The sequence below is a fragment of the Mus caroli genome, chromosome 15, assembly GCF_900094665.2.
Source record: "Mus caroli chromosome 15, CAROLI_EIJ_v1.1, whole genome shotgun sequence".
Lineage (NCBI taxonomy): Eukaryota > Metazoa > Chordata > Mammalia > Rodentia > Muridae > Mus > Mus caroli.
The window spans coordinates 3,405,631-3,418,023 of NC_034584.1; the positions used below are offsets into that span (position 1 = coordinate 3,405,631).

General features: G+C 45.2%; 1 protein-coding gene and 1 pseudogene across 3 annotated transcripts in view; one reads left to right on the plus strand and one right to left on the minus strand.

Moving 5' to 3' along the window:
- The window catches only part of Osmr (oncostatin M receptor), a 55,120-nt gene extending 46,791 nt beyond the window's left edge, over positions 1-8,329 (minus strand). The window contains exon 1 of one of the 3 annotated variants that reach the window (XM_021183607.2): positions 7,566-8,329. The gene's annotated coding sequence lies outside the window, so the exon portion shown is untranslated. Of the gene's footprint in view, positions 1-7,388 lie in introns of all 3 variants that reach the window. The other 2 variants (XM_021183606.2, XM_029470024.1) reach the window with 2 other exon arrangements.
- A 2,731-nt stretch (positions 8,330-11,060) lies between these two features.
- LOC110309996 lies at positions 11,061-11,470 on the plus strand (annotated as a pseudogene).
- Positions 11,471-12,393: the final 923 nt, after the last annotated feature.

Here is a 12,393-nt window from a genome sequence, read left to right on the forward strand (position 1 = left end):
AACAGCAGCATGGAAGTGTAAGCCGAATAAACCCTTTCCTCCCCAACTTGCTTCTTGGTCATGATGTTTGTGCAGGAATAGAAACCCTGACTAAGACAACGGCCTACGCTGTCTCCACTGACTGCATATGTACCATGCAGAGAAATATTAAAACCCAGGGTAAGCTTAGCTATACAGCACTCTCAAGGATGAGCCCTGTGGGTGGCTAGGAGGGTGTGTGGGCTGGTAGACCAGTACCTACTTATGGAGCAGAGAGATTCCCCACTGCCCGGGGTACATCACGTCCAGGCACCTAGCCTCAAATTCACCCAGCGGGCTCAGAAGCTCCCTACTCTCAGCAGTATATGACTCCCCGTTTTCACTAAGAAAACGACGGTGAGGGGTGTGTCTATCGGCGCCGCCAAGTCCTTTCCCCGAATCTGTTGGTTTTCGCCTCTCCCCATTATCCAATGGACTCTGTGGCACTAGAGAGAGCAGATCTGTGTCTGAGACACACCATGCACCAGAGTCCTATGACACAGCTGCCGTTCAGGAAACATCTGGGAAATGAAGAAAAACGCATGCTAGTTTTCTCCCAGCTTCTCCTCTCCTCTTTCAACTTATTTTAATGAAAAACACCAATTAGTTTCTTTTTAGATCTTTTTATCTTCTGTCACCAAATATTACCCAGTTCATAATCTTTGGCCCACATGGGGTTGGGGAGCTGCCCCTCCCCCTGCCTCTCTTCATCTTGGGATTCTGATCAATTATATCAACCTAGTACACCTCACATATGTGACAGTCTTGCTTGCTTCACTGTGTTCTTTGGCGGTCGTGGCAGCTCTTTAAATCGTATCTGCACACTCCTATTCTCACTCCAGGCCCTCTGACTCTCCTTCCGTGTGAATGTTACACAGGCACTAAACGTACAGCCGAGGACCGTACCAGGATGACTTGCTCAGCACGACTAAGATATCCCTGGGAAGTTTCTCTACCACAGATAAGCCTCGTGAGACACAGCAGTGGCAACAGTCCTTTGCTCCCTCAAACCTGGGTGTGTTGCCAAATTCTTAAAATCTGGCTGGGTGAGCCACTGCTATCGCATGCAAATGCCATTCTGTCGGTCTGTCTGTCTGTGTGTGTCTCTCTCTCTTTACGCGTGTGTTGGGGTGGGGGCTAGAAAGTCGGGGGTTTTTTTAGAATTGAATGGTCTCCGAGAGAGGTTATATGGTAAACCACACGTCTCAACAAATTTCTAAAAATTGAAATCATAGCAAGAATCGGTTTCAACCTCAACGAGGAAACATTGGAAGTCAACATCGCGAGTTCTGTGCGACAGCGCGGAGTGTCATGTGTTTGGAGGAGGTTCTGCATCGTCTCCTCTTTCAAGGGCACTGCCATTAGGATTGGGAAGCCCCTTTGAGGGATTCTCATCGCTTCTCTATAAGACTGATGACTCGAAGCCCCACCTCACTCCAGCCCCACCCTCTAGTTTCCCTTCTGCTCAGGCTCCACCCCCAGGACAAATGCCCCTGTTCAGAATTCCTTCTCCATCCTCACTGTGCATCTCTCCAGTGGATAACATCTGGATAACATCTGTCCACCAAGTTCGTAAAGCAAATCCTGTCTTAAGGAGCTGAATTAGTTCTAACTCAATGTTCAGTTAAACATTTCTGGGATGTTTGACCTCAGCTTCAGTTAGTTAATGCTTAGTCTGTAAGCTTTGAACCGGCGAAGCCAAAAGAAGAAATGGAAACCCCAATCCAAGGAATATTCCAGATTAAAAGAGATGCAGAAATTTAGTATATGCTAAACGTAGTATCAAAATCGTTTGAGAAGAACTATACTGTTCCCATGAATGACATTAGAACAATAACAAAGAGTATCTGCTCTGTCCTGGACTGTGATAGGAGACTAATAGGGTCAGCACCACTTAGCTGCTGTATGACCAAGTGACTTCTGTAAATGAGAATGAAAGAGGCTATATTTGTGAGGAGACAGGAGGAGTAATGGATTGAGATTAAGAGAGAGTTCCCATAGTAAATCCAGTGGGTCTTATCATTATTTCTACTCCTTCCAGCAAAAGACACTCCAGATAAACCAGCAAAAGCCGCTCAATAAAACGTGTCTGGGTAGTTTTGTTTTGTTTTTTGTTTGTTTGGGGTTTTGTTGTTGTTTTTTTTTTTTTTTGTTTTGTTTTGTTTTTGTAATCTGGCAGGCATCATACAAAACCAAAAAGCAGTAAAGCAGTAAAGATAAAGGTTGCTTTCCTGACTACACACACATGTTTTTAAGATTTAATATTAACTAGAAATGTACAATAAAGAGTTATGGTTCCCAATATGCAGAAATCTGCTAAAAATAAGATTAAAGGGCAAACAGCTACAGAAAACAGGAATGTGTAATTCAAGAAAAGAAGAAAAAGCAAATACTAAAAAAAAAAGAAATTAAGAAAGATTACTAGGAATTAATAAAAGTCAACTTAAAATGGATATGTGGTGCATGCCTGTTATGCTAGCACTTTGTGGGCAGAGGCAGGAGGATTACAGCAAGTTTGAGGCCAGCCTGATCTTCATAACAAGCTCTAGGAGAGCCCACAGCTATGCAGTGAGGCCTTGTCTCAAAACAGTTACAATAAACAAGGAGAGCCATGATTGTACACACAAATGTCTGGGCAACAACAGAGATAGAAATGCTCCTGAGATCACCAGTGCTGTTCACCAGTAAGTGTTCAAGACACACACATCACACTGCTCATTGAGAATCCAGGAGGGCAACCTCACATGTTGACTCCATTAGCTTACAGTGTGCATTGACTCCATCCAGAACCAATTATAACTATATTGTTAGGCTTTTACCCTACAGATAAAACAAACATATCATGTGACCATTCAGAGGAACCGGAAATGTTAAACACCAGGCATCCCCACAAGGGGAAACTCCAGTGTTAGAGGAGGTTAAAGTAGACATATGTATTGACATAAAGGGGTCTTCCAAGATACTGAGTGGACAAGCAAACTTCAGAGCAGCATTTGCACCGGAGCCTCTCTGCAGGAAATGCACAGCACTGGGCATCGTGACTGACCGTATCCACTGATGACTGACGAAGCTAAGCCTCCTGCAATTGACTCCTCCGATAAGCAGCTTCAACAGGTCTGTCCCTGTTCTAGCTAAAGCATAGCACCCTGTCTGGAAGCAGTCCTCCACACAGGTCCTCTTCCCTACCTGTGCGGGTGTGCATGCATGCATGCGTGTGTATTAAATAATGTAATAAATGTACTTATTTAACAGGGTATAACTGTTGGGGTTTGAATCGGTTTTTAATGAAGTTTAGCTGCACATATATTTGCTTGCTTGCTTGCTTTTGTCGATATTGTTCTCTGTTTTTCTTTGTGTATCCCCTTAACTGTTCTTTCCTCTCAGCATGGTCTCTTTGCTTGCTTTTAGAACTGTTAAACTGATACTTCACATCTCAGTTTCTTCTTTATTGGTTTCTTTTCGTTGTGTCCTGAAAGGGCTTTTGCTTTCTTTGATCTATATTTTTCTCTGGATGCATGACCTTTATTCTAGTTAATCCTCCTTTGCGAGCTTTTGATAGTAATTACTCTGTTTACTTTTTGAGAATTTCAATTAAAAATTTACATTTGCACCATATCTGCCAGGAGAATTGACTAGCTGACTTTGTTTTCTGATTTTATTCTAAGCCATGGCAACTAAGCAGCTCTGAAAGAGGTTAACAATGTTTAGGACCCGAATAAGCCTAGGGTGTCCTTTGTTATGTTTAAAACCTGTGAGCTTGTAGGCCCTCAGTGCAGACACTAAACTAATACATTCCAATTGCAATAAGTAACCGTGTCCTGAGTGGAAAAACATATTTCCATTCTTCTGATGAATAGACGCTAAATGTATATGGGAAGTTAAATTAATCCAAAATATCTTAATTTAGTTATGTAGCATAGACGTGTGTGTGAGTTTTTCTGGCTATATATGTAAATGTGGGGGGGGGCATTGGTCAGTCTTAGGTGTTTTCCTTAGGATCTATCCACCTTGCGTTTTGAGGCAGGGTGTCTCATTAGGACTAAGTGCTAGATGACTTAGGCTAGGATGGCTGGCCAGTGAGTCCCAGGGATCTAGCTGCTTCTACTTCCACAGCTGCAGAATTAGAAGCCATTGTCACCCTGCCTGGCTTTTCTCTTCTTTGTTTGTTTTACATCACAGGTATTGAAGATCAAACTCAGGGACTCATTCTTTTCTCAGCAAGCACTTTATTGACTGAGATGTGTGCTTGGCACCTACCATGCAATATTCAAAGAAAACAGCTTATACAGCACATCAGCCCCACATATCGCAAATAGGAAGTATAATTACTTGCAATGTAATTTTAGACTTCATTGAAAGATTATATACTCAAAAATGTGGAGTGAGGACGGACAGCAGCTGATTATGTTAGAGGTCATGGAAGCCATGCGATTGCTTGTTCGGAGTGAAAAACCCAGGGCACACTTTAAAGTAGACTTGGTAGAGAAATTGGCAAATAAGCCACAACCCCTGGTGACTGAACAGCATGTGGATTGCAGCCAACATTTACTGCACACGTGTGTTTTCTAGAATGCTATCGATAAATAAAGGCGAGGGTTGGTTAGTTCCCACTATCAGCAAGACACTCAGAACAGCCCAATGTAGGCTTACATTGAGATGTGAAAGTGCTGTCAGATACTGTGTCCTGGAGACCAATGTCTTGCCTGCTGCTTTGTTAAGTGAGCTAGAGGATGAATTTTCCAAAAGCCCTATGGAGGCGAGTCTACTACTATCCCTGGAAGCAAACAAGGATGCTAAAGATAACGTAAGTCAAAGGTAAGTTGCCCTGTGACACAGCTTGTCACCTATCAAGTCAGTACTTGAAACCAGGTGAGCCACTTGCTAAAGGCCAACCCCTACCTGTACACCATTGTCTCCTCCATGCTTGGTGTTCATATTAGAGTGGACAGTGAGGAACAATCACTGCTGATAACTGCAGACTCGGTAAAAAAAATTCCCACCGAACTTTATTAAACCAAACAGATGAGGAACTTAACAAGAACGGTAAAAAATGCAGGAGAAGCATCTCTGAAATCTGTTTTGAAAGAAATATAAATATATATTTTAGACTTAGAAATATACTATTAGAGCTCCAGTACTTAGCATCATGGCATTGACAAGAAAGAGGCTCAAGGATCACTGGGAAGAACACAGGCTAGAAACAGGCCGGGTACAAAGAGATAACTGGTTTTATAATGAAAACCATAAAGCATCTCTGCATCCAGGAGCGCGGGGGTGTGGGGTGTGGGGGGGGGGAGTTCTGAGTTTAAGGTTAGCCTTAGTTTTATACTTGGCTCTTGCTGCAGCCACTTTGTCTCCACTGTCAGAGTAAGGAGAGCTGTTGTTTGGGTTACTTCAAAGCAACCCAGTTCAAAGGTAATAGAAGGTAAGCAAGACCTGGGAAGCCAGAGAATAAAGTGTGGGGGAAGGAAGACTGGGAAGCCAGGGTCAGCGACAGAGAAAGAAACCCTCAGGTAGGGACAAGGAAGTTTGCTTTAGGGAGGCGTCTTCTCAAAAAAGATGCAAAAACGCTTTGTGCTTTGCTTCCATCTCACTGTGTGCTGTTTGTTTTGTTTTTTATTCTCCCCTCTCTAGGAAAGGTTTCCTGTCCAGAGAAGAGGGCCAAACCTACTGTTCCCATAAACGAGCCCGAGAGTGCACACTGTGATTTCCTTTCAGAGTCTGTAAACATTCAGCCCAGTTCCCACGGGGAAAGCACCAACATTGACACCGGCAGAATGGTGGACAGCCACTCTTTCAGAACTGTACCAAGGTGCCAGACTGGGTTCTTTTCCCGGGATGAAGGAAAACAAAAACATCAACACCCACGGACTTCCTGTGCACTGGAGATGGGGTCCCCAGGCAGGTGATGATGGGGTGGAGGGTGGGGTGGGGATAGGAACAGGTAGACTCTGGGCTGTGCAGATGAAGAGAAGGAGACCGGGAAAGCCATCCACAGTGAGTGCTCTTGTGGCTTAAGTTCCTCTGGACCCTTAGCACCAGTCCCATTCTCTCACATTCTCTCTGCCTTTGATGAAAAACAAACAAGAGACAGAACGGGACTCAAGAGCCCCACAGAGGCCAGTGGTGGCGCTGACCTAGCTCTGCCCAGCAGTGAAAGTAGTGGACCTTCCTAGCCTGGGAACATCCCTCACTGTGCTGAGATATTCCCAGGAGGTGTCAGATGTAGGTGTGGTTGAAAAAGACCAAGAATGATTCTCAAACACAAGTCAACTGGGGAACTCCTGTGACTCATCCCAGGCAAAACAGCAGTACAAGAGACCTCAGCCCCACTCCGGAAACAATATTGGAAGTATAGCAGAGAGGCTATGAGACATGGAAGTGAAGTCTCCACTCTCTCATCTAACTATTTGCCATAACTCGCTTAAAATGAAGCACACAGTTCCTGGTCAAAAGTTATAGGAAACCTTATTGTTGTGTAAACAAGAAAACTGAAAGTAAGATGTAAAAGGTAACCTGACCCCGGTTCCAACTCTGTTTACATCAGGGTTAGGACCTATTGGGGATACCGCCCCCCAGACCCGCCCCCCACCCCCCCACACACAGTTCTCTCCCGACATCCACCACCACCACCACCACCTCTCAAAAGCAGAATGCCTTTGGTCTGCACCTAGCTTCCACTTTCAATTCTGTCTGCTTTGCTTACATCGATCCTCACGTCCACGAGTTCTGAGCTGAAAAACAGCTTGATCTCAAAGCGCTTTCACCATGTCCTGCAAGCAGGTAGCATCTGTCTGTCTGAAAGTAATCCCTATATCTGTGCCTCTGGTCACTCACAAGGCAGGCAGGGAAGATGGAAGCACAGATGAAGAGTGTGTGAACAAGCGGCCCATCAAGAACTGTTACAGGGAACCTGTATTCATGCTCCGGCTTCAGCATCTCTCTGGTACCTAGTCTCAGAGACACTGACCCCTACGCGCATCCTTGCCTGTTAGTGGTGACACTTCCGTTCAAGCAGCTTGAGAGGTGGTACCTGCTCTCCCCACCTGCATAGAAGCTCAGCCCCCACGGGCTGTCTTATGCAGGTGCTCTTCTCTGAGTGGAGAGGGAAGCACCTAGTCCCAGAGAAATGACAGGGACGGGTGAGAGTTAAGGACTGGAAAGTAAGAGGCTGGGGAAAACCATCAACTCCCACTCCCACGGGGTATTGTGAGAGAAACCAAATTGGCCCAAATGGGAGCTCTAACTCAGCAAGTGTTTCCCCAGCTGCTTGAGTGAGAGGCCAGGGGACGGTGAACCTCAAAGCAGGCCTGGACTGGTGTCCCAGCGACGTGCACGCTAAGAGTATCTAGTCTTTTAGAGTTACCCACCAATTAGGCGGCACTTTTCTGGCACAACCTCTTGCGGCTCCTGAGAGTGCAGTCTCGGGAGGCAAAACTAACGCAGGACAGGGCAGAGGCGCGGGGCACCAAAGCTCTCGGCTCGCCCGTCGGAAAGCGGATGGAGGCGGCGCACGGGCAGCGCGGGCACACGGGTCCCGTACTCACCCGCCTGGCGACCTGCTCCGGAGCCTGGCCGGTCCTCGGCCTCACAGGGGAACGGGCGCGGACGTCTGTCCAGGCGTGTGGAGGCGGCCCCGCGCCCCAGCTATGAATCAACTACGGGGCAAGTGTCCAGGGGCGGGAGTTACGGGAAAGCGCCGGGGGAGGGCCGAGGGGCCAGTACTGTTGCAATTTCCCGTCTCGCTGAGCACTTTTGGCACTCCTGGGACCCACAGGAATTTGCCTCCTGGTCCCAAGGGGATGTAGGGGGGAACGATCGGGACCCTGCGACGGGCGCGGTTCCTGGGACCGAGCGGGCAGCACCGGTAAGAAGGGAAGTGGGAGAGGCCTGGGAAGGAAAAGCTGGTCCTTGAGCATCGTTGTTCTGGAGGGAGAGGGGACGAGCTGCGACCCAGTGCCCCGTGCCAGGTGTCCTGCACAGAGCCAATTGTGATGCCCGGGAGATCCAACCCCAGCGCTCCGTCTGAAAATTACCTGAAATGTCAAACTCTTGGATCAAACTTGTGATCGAGTTGACTTTCGGCGTTCAGAGCAAGACAAACTTGTTAGAACAGAGATCTATGGACTGTGCTTCCTCTACAGGACCTGGAAACGCCCTGTGTGACCACGCCTCCTTCAGCTACAGACCTGAGTTCTTTGTCCACGAAGATCCAAGTTCCTTTCTCTCCTTAGAACGCCATCAGATCTTTACTAACCCAGCACTTGAAAGACATTTTTGACCTCTCTTTATGGCTGCATGGTAAAATGTCCACAGCCACGTCGACTTTGGGAACTGGCACGAAACGATCGCCACAGGAGGTGTGGCAACAAGTTCCACTTGTCGCTAGGCCAAGAAGCCTGGAGAACCGCCCACTTGCACACTATACCTTGCTTCAAGCCATAGTTCAGTTCACATTTGGAAACTACCTACAAGTCACAAATGGAAGGAGACTGAGGGAAATGGCTATAGATCAGAACTTGTGGATCCACAAATCAGTCTTAGAATCAGTAACTGAGGTATTGGGACGCCTCAAAACAATGTCAGAAACACTAGTTACAAAGCCTTACTTTCGTGTCTGTACATGCTTTTTCTTCCTCCCTAATGACAATTGAGGAAAGGATCTTTTTTATTATTATTAAAGATATTAATCCTCTAAATACCTAATACCTAATGGTGCCTCAAAGACTGGAGTACACAGTAAGTATTTGAAGAGAATTAGAAAAAGGTACATCGTGTCTAGGAAATAATGTGTGCTCCTTTGCCACACGCTTTATTACTTACTTTAAATGAGCCCATTAGTGTGGCCATGCCAACATCCTCGGAGCAGTGTGGAGCCAGGTTCTCACCCATTAAAAAGGCTTTTTGATTCTATTTATCTATGAAAATGGTGTGCGGGTGTGTCAGTTGAGCGAGGTGTTTCCTACAGCAGATGCCCATATTAAACAAGAGTCATCGGGTTAATACGGCCTTTGGTTTCCATGCATGTATGTAGAGCGAATTCTCTCGGTTTCCGTGTATGTATATAGAGTGTATTCTCCCCCGGATCTCCCCTGCTTTCTCTGTCCACCAGTGTCCCCCAAGCCAGTTCTAATTCCACTTCAGTGTCATACCTGATTGCATAACTTTATGTATCTATATGAAATCTAGGAACCGCAAATAATGGGGGAAAAAACCTGGTGACATTTTTCTCCCTGATATTGGCTTAATTTGCTTAATGATATTATCTTCATCTCATTCATTGTCCTATAAGTAATATGATTTTTTTCTATGTGTCAGGAAAAAAGTTTGACTGTGTGTGCATACACGTTCCCCTCAACCACTTCTCTACTGTTGAGTGTCTGTGTTGGCTCTGTAGCTCAGCCACCATGAAGAGTGCTGGAATAAACATGGATGTACAAGAATTTCTGTGGTTGAGTTCTTTGGATGAATATCCACTTAATTTAGACTCCTGTTAATAGTATTGTTGGAAAAGACTATGTCAAAATGTAGTAGCAGGGCATGCTTTTATTTTTTTTTTCTTTTATGGGATATTTTCTTTATTTACATTTCAAATGTCATCCCCCCGCAGGGCATGCTTTTAATCCCAATACTTGAGAGACAGACAGATCTCTGTGGGCTCCAGGTCAGCCTGGTCTACATAATAGCTTGTCCAAAAAAAAAAAAAAAAAAAGTAGTGTCTTCATTTAATTCATTAATTCATTTACTTTTGTCCCATTCTAACTTCTTATATGTGTTCCTTTATTCAACATCTGAGTGGCTGTGGACACATAAGCACAATCCTCCCCAATTCTCACCAAAGCCCAGCATGGGAGGGACCATAATTGGAAACAGTGGTCTTTCGGGGTTAATTGAATGAAGAAGAGGTCCCTGTGGGCTAACACAGTGATGTCCGTGTTTATAAGGAGATGTGCATCTGGACATGAACCCCCAGAATGAACACTGTACGTCTGTGAAGACAGACTCTGAACCTATTTTATCTCACACAGGGCAAGGACTGCTGACACCCAGCAGAAGCTGGGAGAGAGGCAGGTAAGAGATTGTCCTGTGAGCCGCTGAGAAGGAGCTTATGCCAATAACTACTTGGCCTCACTCTCCTGGCCTCCAGAGATGTGGGAAGACAGGCTTCAGAGGTTAAATGCTGTCACATTTGTGCTGCTGTGTGAGCCTAGGATGCTCTCTCACAGGTTGCATGCCAAAGGTTAGTTTTTAAAAGAGGCCCAAAAATAACCCGGACAGAAAGATGAAAAATGCCAGTGACTTATTAAGCTGAAGGTTGAAATCTCCATCCTTGCTTAGCGCTGATATAACTGTACGGCAGGAACACAGATGTTATTCTTCTCTTAGACCCCATCCTTGGCTCTCTGGCTGCCTTCTGATTTCTATAAGGAAGCCCCCCCCTGCTTTTCCAGTGTCATTGTCCATTGTCTCTTCGAGACAGGGTTTCACCTGTGAAGCCCTGACTGTACTGGAACTCACTTGGTAGATGAGGTTGGCCTTGAACTCAGAGTCCCACCTGCCTCTGCTGAGGCTAAAGATATGCATGCCATCATACCCAATTCTCATTGCTCTGTTACCTTGTGGGGCTGCTTATTCTCACTTGTCCCCAACAACTTGATGGGTCACAGGATCCTTCCCATGACTGACATTTGCCTCTTCTTTCCCAGTTTCCTACATGACCATGTTCCTTTATGACATCAGTGGTCACTTATGTGCAACTGACCAGACAATATTCGTTCCTACTGTGAGCCCTTCATCAGTACTCCAGACCAGGTTGTTTCCACTTCCGAATCTGTATGCTCTAGTTCAAGGTGGAGGGAGATGGCTTTCAAATATTGTCATCTGGCATCCACATGTCCACATGTCTGTCATGTCAGTCACATCTAGGTATGCTTACATCTATACTCACACACACACACACACACATCTCACACAGATAATATGGAGCCAGGGTCACCTCTGAGGAGCCAGTGATGACTTGGAGTGTGAGTAATGATGCAGAGATGTGGTTCAAGATTCTCCCTGGGGTTAGAGAGATGGCTCAGTGGTTAAGAGCATTGACTACTCTTCCAAAGGTCCTGAGTTCAAATCCCAGTAACCACATGGTGGCTCACAACCATCCATAACGAGATCTGATGCCCTTTTCTGGTGTGTCTGAAGACAGCTACAGTGTACCTATATATAATAAATAAATAAATCGTTTAAAAACAAAAGATTCGCCCTGGTCTCGTCATTATGGGGGTGTATTGATCATCTCTGGGGTGTCCATTGCATACATCCACATGTGAACCAACGGGGGCAAGGGAAAATGAGTTGCTTGAATTCGGTACTAATGGTATTTAATGGAAAGCATAGACTTGTCTCTGGAGTCAACTGCTACTATGTGTCCAGGGGCCTGGAGAACATGGACTAACATAGCCTTTTCCTGGTTGATGAAAAGAAAATTACTCAACTATGGTCATCTTTTCCCACTAGAAGGCTCCATAGCATTTATTTACTATGCTCATGTTATGGAATGCTTAATAAAAATTTTAAAAAGCAAGAAAATGTGTCTAATTTTTCCCTGATGACCTGGAATATTTTCTTCAGATCTTTAGATGTCATTTGCTCGTCACTGGAATATTTTCTTCACGTCTTTAGATGTCATTCGCTCGTCACTGGAATATTTTCTTCAGATCTTTAGATGTCATTCGCTCGTCACTGGTGCACTGAAGCTTTAAAGAGTATTGCTCTTGTTCGTCCTGACTGACATTCACGGATCTTCTTAAGTTTATAAATGTATGGATTCTTTTCAAATCAAACTTGAGGAATTTTCAGTCAGTGTATCAGTCAGATGTACGTTGGGCCCCCTTGTCTTTCTTGGCTCATTCTGAGACTCCAATTATATATTTAGTAGGCTCCTTGATATAGATTCAAGTGACCATAAAGTCCCCCCGTCCCATCCTTTCTCTGGGCTTCTCAACTTGCATAGTTTCCATTGAGTTGTCATTAAGTCTACTCATGTCTTTAGAACTTCATAACATTTTTAATGACCACGCCCGACACGAATATGGGCTAGCCTTGGGCAAAGGCACTGAATGTGAGAAACTCATTCTGCTCTTTCCTTTAGTCAGACGTAGCCCTCCTGTTCACAGTCGGCTGCCAGCTCCTCACACTTGGTGCCTTTAAAAAGTGTCCTTATTTTACCTAAAAACATCCTTTGTGCTCTATGCTAGGTCAGTTTAACAGAGCTGTTCAGCTGTGACTAGGGGTGTGTGTCTTCACATTTGTAACTTCTAACTCCTTCCTCTCCTAGGAACAGTTTGTTTTTTTGTTTGTTTGTTTTTGTTTTGTTTT